Here is a 12,845-nt window from a genome sequence, read left to right on the forward strand (position 1 = left end):
TTCCAGGGAGTTTTGAGAATCCAGCCTCCCTTTGTGCCACCTGTGGCCCCGTGGGATTTGGCGGTGGTTCTTAGGGCCTTACAGGGTCCTCCTTTTGAGCCCTTGGAGTCAGTGGAGCTCAAGTGGCTAACTTTTAAAACTGTTTTCCTCTTGGCAATTGCTTCTGCCAGGAGGGTTTCAGATTTGGGGGCGCTTTCTTGTCGTCCCCTTTTCTGATTTTTCATCAGGACAGAGCGGTGCTTCGCACTCGTCCTGATTTCCTGCCTAAGGTGGTTTCCAGGTTCCACATTAATCAGGAAATTGTTGTACCAGCCTTTCAGTCACCTGATCTTTCGGCTGGGGAGACTTCCTTAGACGTTGTAAGGGCACTCCAGGTTTATGTGGACCGGACTAGTTCTGTGAGGAAGTCGGATTCTTTGTTTATCCTCTTTGGTTTTCACAAGAGGGGTTGGCCTGCCAACAAACAGACTCTAGCCCGTTGGCTTCGTTCTGTTATTATTGAGGCTTATATGCAGGAGGGTTTACCTGTTCCAGCCTCTGTTAAGGCTCATTCCACTCGGTCCGTGGGCCCTTCTTGGGCTGCTAGCCGTGGCGCCTCTGCTGTTCAGCTCTGTAAGGCGGCCACCTGGTCTTCCATTCAGACCTTTTTGAGGTTCTATGCGTTTGACACCTTTGCCTCTCAGGATGCATCCTTTGGGCGCCGGGTTCTCCTATCAGCACAGGAGCGTCCCCGCCCTTAGTTGGACTGCTTTGGGACATCCCCAAGGTCACCCTGTGGACCCCTATGGACCCTGAAGTAGAAAACAAGAGATATGGTAAGAACTTACCTTTGTTATCTCTGTTTCTACGAAGTCCATAGGGTCCACAGGGCACCCGCCCTGACACACCTGGCTTCATATGGGCTCTGTGACTGGTCACCGGTTTTCCGTCTCCCATTTCTGTGAGTATGGTTCTTGTGTGTTCCAGTCTTCCTTCTCTCTGTTTCGTCTCCTCCTCCGGCCTGGGCTGCTTACCAACTGAGGTGCCTGTGGCTCGGGGGCGGGGTATAGGGGAGGTTGGACCCAAGTGCATCCTGGGAGCAGCTAAAAGCTTTAACTCCGTGGTGCCCGAGGATCCAGGATCCAGCTATACCCCAAGGTCACCCTGTGGACCCTATGGACTTCGTAGAAACAGAGATAGCAAAGGTAAGTTCTTACCATATCTCTTGTTTTTTCCATGACACTGGTATGATTGCAGGACTTTGTTACCTGGGATGGGTCCCTGTTTCATCGCCAGCCTGCTTCCTTCCATTATAGGTGCTCGGTCTCCTTTTATGTGGGCAGTGGTAGGTTGGCAGGTTGTGCATGCAGAGATTGTAGGTATATATGTGTTGTTTCCTTTCCTCTACTGCTTCTGTTCCTCTGTCGCTGCTCCCTCTCCTGAGGATCTTTCTTCTGTTCCTCTTTTGCAGATGTGTATCACAATGTCCTGTTTAGTGTTTTGGCTATTGAGTTGTCTTCTCCGCCTCCTTTGGGTCCCATGTTGGAGGTCCTCAGGTCAGCGCTTTGCAAATTTGCCAGATGGAGTGTTAGCTCTTGCTTTACAGTTGGCGTCCGGTGGTGCTCTTCATTAGTCACCATGTATAGCGCTTGCGTAGTCGGTTGCGCTGACATAGACCCACTTCTAGTTTGGATGCCACTTTTCATTCGGGTCATGTAGTATGCTACTGTTATATTCCTGCTTAACGCAGACACTCTCTATCTCTCCCTGACCCACCTGTCTCTTTCTTTCTCGCTTCTCTCTCACCCTGACACCCTTTCTCTCTCACCCCTCTATTTCTCCCTAATACTCTCTCTCTCTCGTACAATGGGTATCTCTCTCCTTGATGCTGTCTCTCAACCTGTACTTGACCCACCTGTCTCTTCCTTGCTTCTCTCTCTCTCCCTGATATCCTCTCTCTCTCCGATACCCCCTCTCTCCCTGATACCCTCTCTCTCTCTCCGATACCCTCTCTCTCTTTCTTGCTTCTCTCTCTCTCCCTTATACTCTCTCTCTCTGATACCCCCTCTCTCTCTTTGATACCCTCTCTCTCTCTCCTTTGATACCCCCTCTCACTCTCTTTCTTGCTTCTCTCTTTCTCCCTTATACCCTCTCTCCCTTATATCCTCTCTCTCTCTCCCTGATACCCTCTCTCTCTCTCCTTGATACCCTCTCTCTCTCTTTCTCCCTGATACCCTCTCTCTCTTTCTCCCTGATATCCTCTCTCTCTTTCTTTCTCCCTGATACCCCCTCTTTCTTGCTTCTCTCTCTCTCCCTGATACCCTCTCTCTTTTTCTTTCTCCCTGATACTCTCTCTCTCCCTGACACCCTCTCTCTCTCTTGCTTCTTTCTATCTCCCTGATACCCTCTCTCTCTCTCCCTTATACCTCTCTCTCTTTGATACCCTCTCTCTCTTTCTCCGTGATAACCTCTCTCTTTCTTGCTTCTCTCTCTCTCTCTGATACCCTCTCTCTCACTGATACCCTCTCTCTCTCTCCTGATTAGCATATTTTGGGTTTTCTAAATTCTACACCAAATGCAGGTGAAAGTTATATCCCACATAGAGTAAAATGAAGATCGTTGAGAGTACAGAGGTGGAGAATTAGGATGTGGCAGAGCTGTTGGTAGAATTCGGGCTATTCAGCTAAGAGTTTATAGTGTACCAGGCACCGCTCATGTTTGGTAAGAGCAGGTTTTTGCTTGTTGCTCTCTGCTGTGGAAATTTTCACTTAAGGGTAAACAATCCAACTAATAATACATTTATATCGCTTTTAAGTGTCAATTTATTCTTGTTCTGTCTAATGTACATTATCATTGTATAAGGTGCATAGTAATTCTACTACTAAGAATGATGAAATTTAGAATTATTTTTGATACAATATCAATTTAAAAAACAAACAATTTCCCTGCATTGTAGACACGCAGACAGTTCTGCTCTCCTAGATCAATGAGACCTCTCCCGTAACAAAGGAAGAACACAAGCTTTACATTTTACACACATAGATAACGCCATATGGGCAGCCATGACAGGCCTGCGTTACCCAACCTCTACACAGAAAACGCCATATGGGCAGCCATGACAGGCCTGCGTTACCCAACCTCTACACAAAAAACGCCATATGGGCAGCCATGACAGGCCTGCGTTACCCAACCTCTACACAGAAAACGCCATATGAGCAGCCATGACAGGCCTGCGTTACCCAACCTCTACACAGAAAACGCCATATGGGCAGCCATGACAGGCCTGCGTTACCCAACCTCTACACAGAAAACGCCATATGGGCAGCCATGACAGGCCTGCGTTACCCAACCTCTACACAGAAAATGCCATATGAGCAGCCATGACAGGCCTGCGTTACCCAACCTCTACATAGAAAATGCCATATGGGCAGCCATGACAGGCCTGCGTTACCCAACCTCTACACAGAAAACGCCATATGAGCAGCCATGACAGGCCTGCGTTACCCAACCTCTACACAGAAAACGCCATATGGGCAGCCATGACAGGCCTGCGTTACCCAACCTCTACACAGAAAACGCCATATGGGCAGCCATGACAGGCCTGCATTACCCAACCTCTACACAGAAAACGCCATATGAGCAGCCATGACATGCCTGCGTTACCCAACCTCTACACAGAAAACGCCATATGGGCAGCCATGACATGCCTGCGTTACCCAACCTCTACACAGAAAATGCCATATGGGCAGCCATGACAGGCCTGCGTTACCCAACCTCTACACAGAAAACGCCATATGGGCAGCCATGACAGGCCTGCGTTACCCAACCTCTACACAGAAAACGCCATATGAGCAGCCATGACAGGCCTGCGTTACCCAACCTCTACACAGAAAACGCCATATGGGCAGCCATGACAGGCCTGCGTTACCCAACCTCTACACAGAAAACGCCATATGGGCAGCCATGACAGGCCTGCGTTACCCAACCTCTACACAGAAAACGCCATATGAGCAGCCATGACAGGCCTGCGTTACCCAACCTCTACATAGAAAACGCCATATGGGCAGCCATGACAGGCCTGCATTACCCAACCTCTACACAGAAAACGCCATATGTTCAGCCATGACAGGCCTGCGTTACCCAACCTCTACACAGAAAACGCCATATGGGCAGCCATGACAGGCCTGCGTTACCCAACCTCTACACAGAAAACGCCATATGGGCAGCCATGACAGGCCTGCGTTACCCAACCTCTACACAGAAAACGCCATATGGGCAGCCATGACAGGCCTGCGTTACCCAACCTCTACACAGGAAACGCCATATGAGCAGCCATGACAGGCCTGCGTTACCCAACCTCTACACAGGAAACGCCATATGAGCAGCCATGACAGGCCTGCGTTACCCAACCTCTACACAGGAAACGCCATATGAGCAGCCATGACAGGCCTGCGTTACCCAACCTCTACACAGAAAACGCCATATGGGTAGCCATGACAGGCCTGCGTTACACAACCTCTACACAGAAAACGCCATATGGGCAGCCATGACAGGCCTGCGTTACCCAATCTCTACACAGAAAACGCCATATGGGCAGACATGACAGGCCTGCGTTACCCTACCTCTACATAGAAAACGCCATATGGGCAGCCATGACAGGCCTGCGTTACCCAACCTCTACACAGAAAACGCCATATGAGCAGCCATGACAGGTCTGCGTTATCCAACCTCTACACAGAAAATGCCATATGGGCAGCCATAACAGGCCTGCGTTACCCAACCTCTACACAGAAAACGCCATATGGGCAGCCATGACAGGCCTGCGTTACCCAACCTCTACACAGAAAACGCCATATGGGCAGCCATGACAGACCTGCGTTACCCTACCTCTACATAGAAAACGCCATATGGGCAGCCATGACAGGGCTGCGTTACCCAACCTCTACACAGAAAACGCCATATGAGCAGCCATGACAGGCCTGCGTTACCCAACCTCTACCAGAAAACGCCATATGGGCAGCCATGACAGGCCTGCGTTACCCAACATCTTCCTCTTAACACGCCACAATTACCGCAAAGACCGATCTGCATTCTTCAGCTACGTCACGATGTACATCTTCAAGAGGTCATTGTGCTTAAATGTTTACTTAAGGACGTATCCCTTGGTTCAGTATTATACTTTATTTAACCTACCTCCAGCATCACCTTTGTATTGTTATGTGCTCACAATTATTAAGACCTTTATATCTTTCAAAGCAATCTAGAATTTCTAATTGCAAAGTTTTATAGGGTAGCAAATATGTTTTTTTTACTAAACAAGGTCATCACAATAACCAGTATTTCTCCCATCTTTTAGGCATAGTGACAGCAGCCACAACGAATTATTTGGAGATTTGTATTCCACGGATGCATAGATGGCTTCAGCAGAAATATAATTTATCTTAAAACGGCTACAAAGCACAATGAACAACATTGCAATTATTTCCAGAAGGGGTATCCAGGTTCGGTCTTCCATCACGAGTAAGAGGAGATATGGGTGTTGAAAATGTTAACGTAGCGCGTTACATGATTAACACAAGAGGACCTAACGGGGAGCTTCATACCTGGAGAGAGTTCACAATCAACCTATTCGACGCTTATGGGCAGAATTAAAGAGTTGTTACCTATTACTTTATTATTGGGTTAAATTGCAGCTGTAGAGCCATAATTATCTATGCCATACTCCCCAATGGTCACATCTGTGTCACACATAGGATTATGAAGCATTCCAGTAGTCTACAACTGCATTGGGGAATGATATCGTTCAGTACTCATAGGTTGATTATTCCATTATTGTGCAAACTCTATAACTGCACTAATTCTTCTCAGATATACATAATGTAAAGAAAATACCTGGCACTCATTGTTACTATTAAGCCTCTTTGTTCCATCCATGAAAATAAATCTTTAATGTTGTTGTGCCAGATAATATCATTAGCTTAGATGTTAAAGAGATGACAAATCTTTGACTGCAAATTAATCCTAGAACCAATCATTTTAACCATGTGGTAGAGCATTTTAAAAGTACCAGTGATAATCCTTTAACAGCTAAATATTATGTAGTAAAGTTAATGGCTATTTATCAGGGCCTTTCTATCTCGATGACTGTATGTTCTTACCCCTGTGGGTTTCTAACTATTGTCTCCATTGCATCAAAATTTTCTGCACTTCATAATAAGCTGTTAATAAATAAACACAATTATTCTGCACTCTCCTTTATTCATTCAACTGGATATTAACACTGTACTGCTTTTATACCTAAATTCCGGGTCTGACCCGGAGGTTGGAACAGGGTTCCAATCCAATTCAGACCCAGAATTTACCTGGCGCCGACCCAGAATATTCCTGAGTCGGCACCGTTCACACCAGAGCCGGGTCTGCAGTGACCCAGCTTTTCCGGCGTTGAAGTGGATACTTGGAGATGATGTCATCTCCAAGCGGCAGTGAAGCCGGCCAATCGGCAGGCATGCGGCACTATCCAGGTCATCGTGACCTGGATCGCACTGTTTACATTGTGGGGTTTCACGGGTCACTCCGGTGTTAAGCCCTGCAAGTTACCTGGGTCCAACCCTGTCCCCTTTTACACCAAGAAGCTACCCGGGTTAACCCTGCAATATCCCAGGTTTTAACTCTGGTGTAAAAGGGGTATAATTTAATCATTAAAGTAGAGAGTGTGAAACAATATTAATTTAGGGGTTTGTACTTGGTGGGGGTCTCCATTCTTTAGGTACTGTGATAGCCCTATATTAATTTTTACAGAGGTGGATTGTCATTAGCAGTTACGGGCTCTGCCCCGCAGCCTGTCTTCAGCACACAAGTGTCTTTAACAGAGTAATGACTCACATGGAGAAGTGCACTCAATACAGTCATTACCTTGTTACAGACACTTGTCTTTAACAGGTAAGGAAATATCCTATAATTGTTGTCCAGGTAAGGAAACATGCTCAACCCCAAGACTGGAGAGACTGTAGGGGCTGAGCATATTTTCTTACCTGGACGACCTCAGAATCAGGGTTCTTTTGTTCTCAAATCTTTGGAAACAGGTTTTCTTGATGCAACAGGTTCTCAATGAGCATAACTGGATTGTCAACCATAAGACACTCTGGGGTATATTTACTAAAGTGCGGGTTTTTAGAAGTGGAGATGTTGCACATAGCAGCCAATCAGATTTTAGCTATTATCTTCTAGAAGGTGTTAGATACATGTTAAGTAGAATCTAATTGGTTGCTAGAGGCAACATCTCCACTTCTAAAAACCCGCACTGTAGTAAATATACCCTTCTGTTTCTGACATGTTTCTAACTACGCAACCTTACTGAGCGATTGCACGATTACGACATCGTAATCGTGCAATCGCTCAGTAATCGGCTGCAAATTGGGCATTTAAATGTTAAAAACGACCAGCAATGCGCATGCTCACTAGTCGTTTTAGACATCTATCATCGCCAGAACATGCTGGTCAGCCTGACGACGTCATCAGGTTGCCCATGTTAGGGGATGATTGATGTGCCTACACTGAACGACTGAACATTCAGTGTAGGCACTGCACCCCTAGGGAAACGACAACACGATTACGATGTCGTAATCGGGCCGTCGTCCCGGGATCTAGTAGTGTATACGCACCTTAACAGTTGTACACTGGAAACTTGCAGTACTGGAGGTATTTCTACTTTTTTTTTTTTTTATTGCAGCACAAACATTATTAACATCTCCCAAACAGCAAAGTATAAGTGTATGACACGCTATCAGTGACATTACGATGATCAAAATGGAACAAAAAAATTGTACATGAACAATATAAAGAGTTAAAGGATAGTCACTGTAATGGTGCATACACACGGTCAGATTTGTCTGATGAACAATGAACGATTTTACCAACGATGAACGATTTCTGACTATTAAAATGAATGAACTCGTCCAAATCTGACTGCAAACACAGACGATGTCAGATCTCATTATCTGACATGCGGGAATGAGCGTCGTTGGTCGACACAGGCCCACATGTCAAAGATATGAACGATTGAACGATTTTTACAATTATTATCGTTCATATCTGACAACAAATATGACCGTGTGTATGCACCATAATGGATCCAAATTTAAAAATTAAAAGGGATTGTCTGCATAATATACAGTGTAATACAATGCTAAGCAAACACAAATAAAATGACAACATTTATCAGTTCATCAAGGGGTTATACATGAAAGATGGCGCTTATACGTGAAAGATGACGCTTATACGTGAAAGATGATGCTTATACATGAAAGATAATGATTATACGTGAAAGATGACGCTTATACATGAAAGATGACACTTATACATGAAAGATGATACTTATACATGAAAGATGATGCTTATACATGAAAGATGACGCTTATACGTGAAAGATGACGCTTATAGATGAAAGATGACGCTTATACATGAAAGATGATGCTTATACATGAAAGATGATGCTTATACGTGAAAGATGACGCTTATAGATGAAAGATGACGCTTATACATGAAAGATGATACTTATACGTGAAAGATGATACTTATACATGAAAGATGACGCTTATACATGAAAGATGGCGATTATACGTGAAAGATGACGCTTATACATGAAAGATGACGCTTATACATGAGAGAAAATGCTTATACATGAAAGATGGCACTTATACGTGAAAGATGACGCTTATACATGAAAGATGACGCTTATACATGAAAGATAATGATTATACGTGAAAGATGACGCTTATACATGAGAGAAAATGCTTATACATGAAAGATGGCGCTTATACGTGAAAGATGACGCTTATACGTGAAAGATGATGCTTATACATGAAAGATGGAGCTTATACATGAAAGATGGCGCTTATACATGAAAGATGGCGCTTATACATGAAAGATGGCGCTTATACATGAAAGATGACACTTATACATGAAAGATGAGGCTTATACATGAAAGATGAGGCTTATACATGAAAGATGATGCTTATACATGAAAGATAACGCTTATACATGAAAGATGACACTTATACATGAAAGATGATGCTTATACATGAAAGATGATGCTTATACATGAAAGATGACGCTTATACATGAAAGATGACGCTTATACATGAAAGATGACCCTTATACATGAAAGATGACATTTATACATGAAAGATGACACTTATACATGAAAGATGACGCTTAGATGCTTATACATGAAAGATGACGCTTATACATGAAAGATGACGCTTATACATGAAAGATGACACTTATATATGAAAGATGACACTTATACATGAAAGATGACGCTTATACATGAAAGATGATGCTTATACATGAAAGATGACGCTTATACATGAAAGATGACGCTTATACATGAAAGATGACCCTTATACATGAAAGATGACATTTATACATGAAAGATGACACTTATACATGAAAGATGACGCTTAGATGCTTATACATGAAAGATGACGCTTATACATGAAAGATGACGCTTATACATGAAAGATGACACTTATATATGAAAGATGACACTTATACATGAAAGATGACGCTTATACATGAAAGATGATGCTTATACATGAAAGATGATGCTTATACATGAAAGATGACGCTTATACATGAAAGATAATGCTTATACATGAAAGATGATACTTGATTATACATGAAAGATGACGCTTATACATGAAAGATAATGCTTATAAATGAAAGATGATACTTATACATGAAAAATAATGCTTATACATGAAAGATGACACTTATACATGAAAGATGACGCTTATACATGAAAGATGATGATTATACATGAAAGATAACACTTATACATGAAAGATGATGCTTATACATGAAAGATGGCGCTTATACATGAAAGATGACGCTTATACATGAAAGATGATGCTTATACATGAAAGATGATGCTTATACATGAAAGATGACACTTATACATGAAAGATGATGCTTATACATGAAAGATGACGCTTGTACATGAAAGATGGCGCTTATACATGAAAGATGACACTTATACATGAAAGATGACACTTATATATGAAAGATGACGCTTATACATGAAAGATTACGCTTATACATGAAAGATGATGATTATACATGAAAGATGACACTTATACATGAAAGATGACGCTTATACATGAAAGATAATGCTTATACATGAAAGATGATACTTGATTATACATGAAAGATGACGCTTATACATGAAAGATAATGCTTATAAATGAAAGATGATACTTATACATGAAAGATAATGCTTATACATGAAAGATGACACTTATACATGAAAGATGACGCTTATACATGAAAGATGATGATTATACATGAAAGATAACACTTATACATGAAAGATGACGCTTATACATGAAAGATATTGCTTATACCTGAAAGATGATACTTATACATGAAAGATGATTATTATACATGAAAGATGACGCTTATACATGAAAGATAATGCTTATACATGAAAGATGATACTTGATTATACATGAAAGATGACGCTTATACATGAAAGATAAAGCTTATACATGAAAGATGACACTTATACATGAAAGATGACGCTTATACATGAAAGATGATGATTATACATGAAAGATAACACTTATACATGAAAGATGACGCTTATACATGAAAGATATTGCTTATACCTGAAAGATGATACTTATACATGAAAGATAACGCTTATACATGAAAGATAATGCTTATACATGAAAGATGATACTTATACATGAAAGATAACGCTTATACATGAAAGATAATTCTTATACATGAAAGATGATGCTTATACATGAAAGATGAGGCTTATACATGAAAGATGATGCTTATACATGAAAGATGAGGCTTATACATGAAAGATGACGCTTATACATGAAAGATGACGCTTATACATGAAAGATAATGCTTATACATGAAAGATGGCGCCTATACATGAAAGATGACGGTTATACATGAAAGATAATGATTATACATGAAAGATGATACTTATACATGAAAGATGACGCTTATACATGAAAGATAATGATTATACATGAAAGATGACGCTTATACATGAAAGATGACGCTTATACATGAAAGATGACACTTATACATGAAAGATGATGCTTATACATGAAAGATGACACTGATACATGAAAGATAATGATTATACATGAAAGATGAGGCTTATACATGAAAGATGATGCTTATACATGAAAGATGAGGCTTATACATGAAAGATGATGCTTATACATGAAAGATGACGCTTATACATGAAAGATGACACTTATACATGAAAGATGACGCTTATACATGAAAGATGGCGCTTATACATGAAAGATGATACTTATACATGAAAGATGATGCTTATACATGAAATATGACGCTTATACATGAAAGATGACACTTATACATGAAAGATGACGCTTATACATGAAAGATGACGCTTATGCATGAAAGATGATACTTATACATGAAAGATGATACTTATACATGAAAGATGACGCTTATACATGAAAGATAATGATTATGCATGAAAGATGATACTTATACATGAAAGATGATGCTTATACATGAAAGATGACGCTTATACATGAAAGATAATGATTATACTTGAAAGATGATACTTATACATGAAAGATGACTCTTATACATGAAAGATAATGATTATACATGAAAGATGATGCTTATACATGAAAGATGACGCTTATACTTGAAAGATGGAGCTTATACATGAAAGATGACACTTATACATGAAAGATAATGATTATACATGAAAGATGACGCTTATACATGAAAGATGAGGCTTATACATGAAAGATGACGCTTATACATGAAAGATAATGATTATACATGAAAGATGACGCTTATACATGAAAGATGACGCTTATACATGAAAGATGACGCTTATACATGAAAGATAATGATTATACATGAAAGATGACGCTTATACATGAAAGATGACGCTTACACATGAAAGATAATGCTTATACATGAAAGATGATACTTATACATGAAAGATGACGCTTATACATGAAAGATGGCGCTTATACTTGAAAGATGGAGCTTATACCTGAAAGATGACACTTATACATGAAAGATGACGCTTATACATGAAAGATGACGCTTATACATGAAAGATAATGATTATACATGAAAGATGACGCTTATACATGAAAGATGACACTTATACATGAAAGATAATGATTATACATGAAAGATGACGCTTATACATGAAAGATGATGCTTATACATGAAAGATGATACTTATACATGAAAGATGGAGCTTATACATGAAAGATGATGCTTATACATGAAAGATGGAGCTTATACATGAAAGATGACACTTATACATGAAAGATGGAGCTTATACATGAAAGATAATTCTTATACATGAAAGATGACGCTTATACATGAAAGATGACGCTTATACATGAAAGATGACGCTTATACATGAAAGATGACGCTTATACATGAAAGATGATACTTATACATGAAAGATGGAGCTTATACATGAAAGATAATGCTTATACATGAAAGATGACATTTATACATGAAAGATGGAGCTTATACATGAAAGATGGAGCTTATACATGAAAGATAATGCTTTTACATGAAAGATGACATTTATACATGAAAGATGATACTTGTACATGAAAGATGGAGCTTATACATGAAAGATGACATTTATACATGAATGATGATGCTTATACATGAAAGATGACGCTTATACATGAAAGATGATACTTATACATGAAAGATGGAGCTTATACATGAAAGATGACACTTATACATGAAAGATAATGATTATACATGAAAGATGACACTTATACATGAAAGATGACGCTTATACATGAAAGATGATACTTATA

General features: G+C 40.6%; 1 protein-coding gene across 1 annotated transcript in view; it reads left to right on the plus strand.

Annotated features, from left to right (window-relative positions):
* LOC148480777 (low-density lipoprotein receptor-related protein 1-like) overlaps positions 1–6,219 on the plus strand; it is a 363,634-nt gene extending 357,415 nt beyond the window's left edge. Inside the window, exon 23 of the mRNA XM_088453863.1 lies at positions 5,336–6,219. The gene's annotated coding sequence lies outside the window, so the exon portion shown is untranslated. The remainder of the gene's footprint in view (positions 1–5,335) is intronic.
* The last annotated feature ends 6,626 nt before the right edge of the window (positions 6,220–12,845 follow it).

This window comes from Taudactylus pleione, unplaced genomic scaffold (genome assembly GCF_031769625.1).
Source record: "Taudactylus pleione unplaced genomic scaffold, aTauple2 ptg000597l, whole genome shotgun sequence".
Lineage (NCBI taxonomy): Eukaryota > Metazoa > Chordata > Amphibia > Anura > Myobatrachidae > Taudactylus > Taudactylus pleione.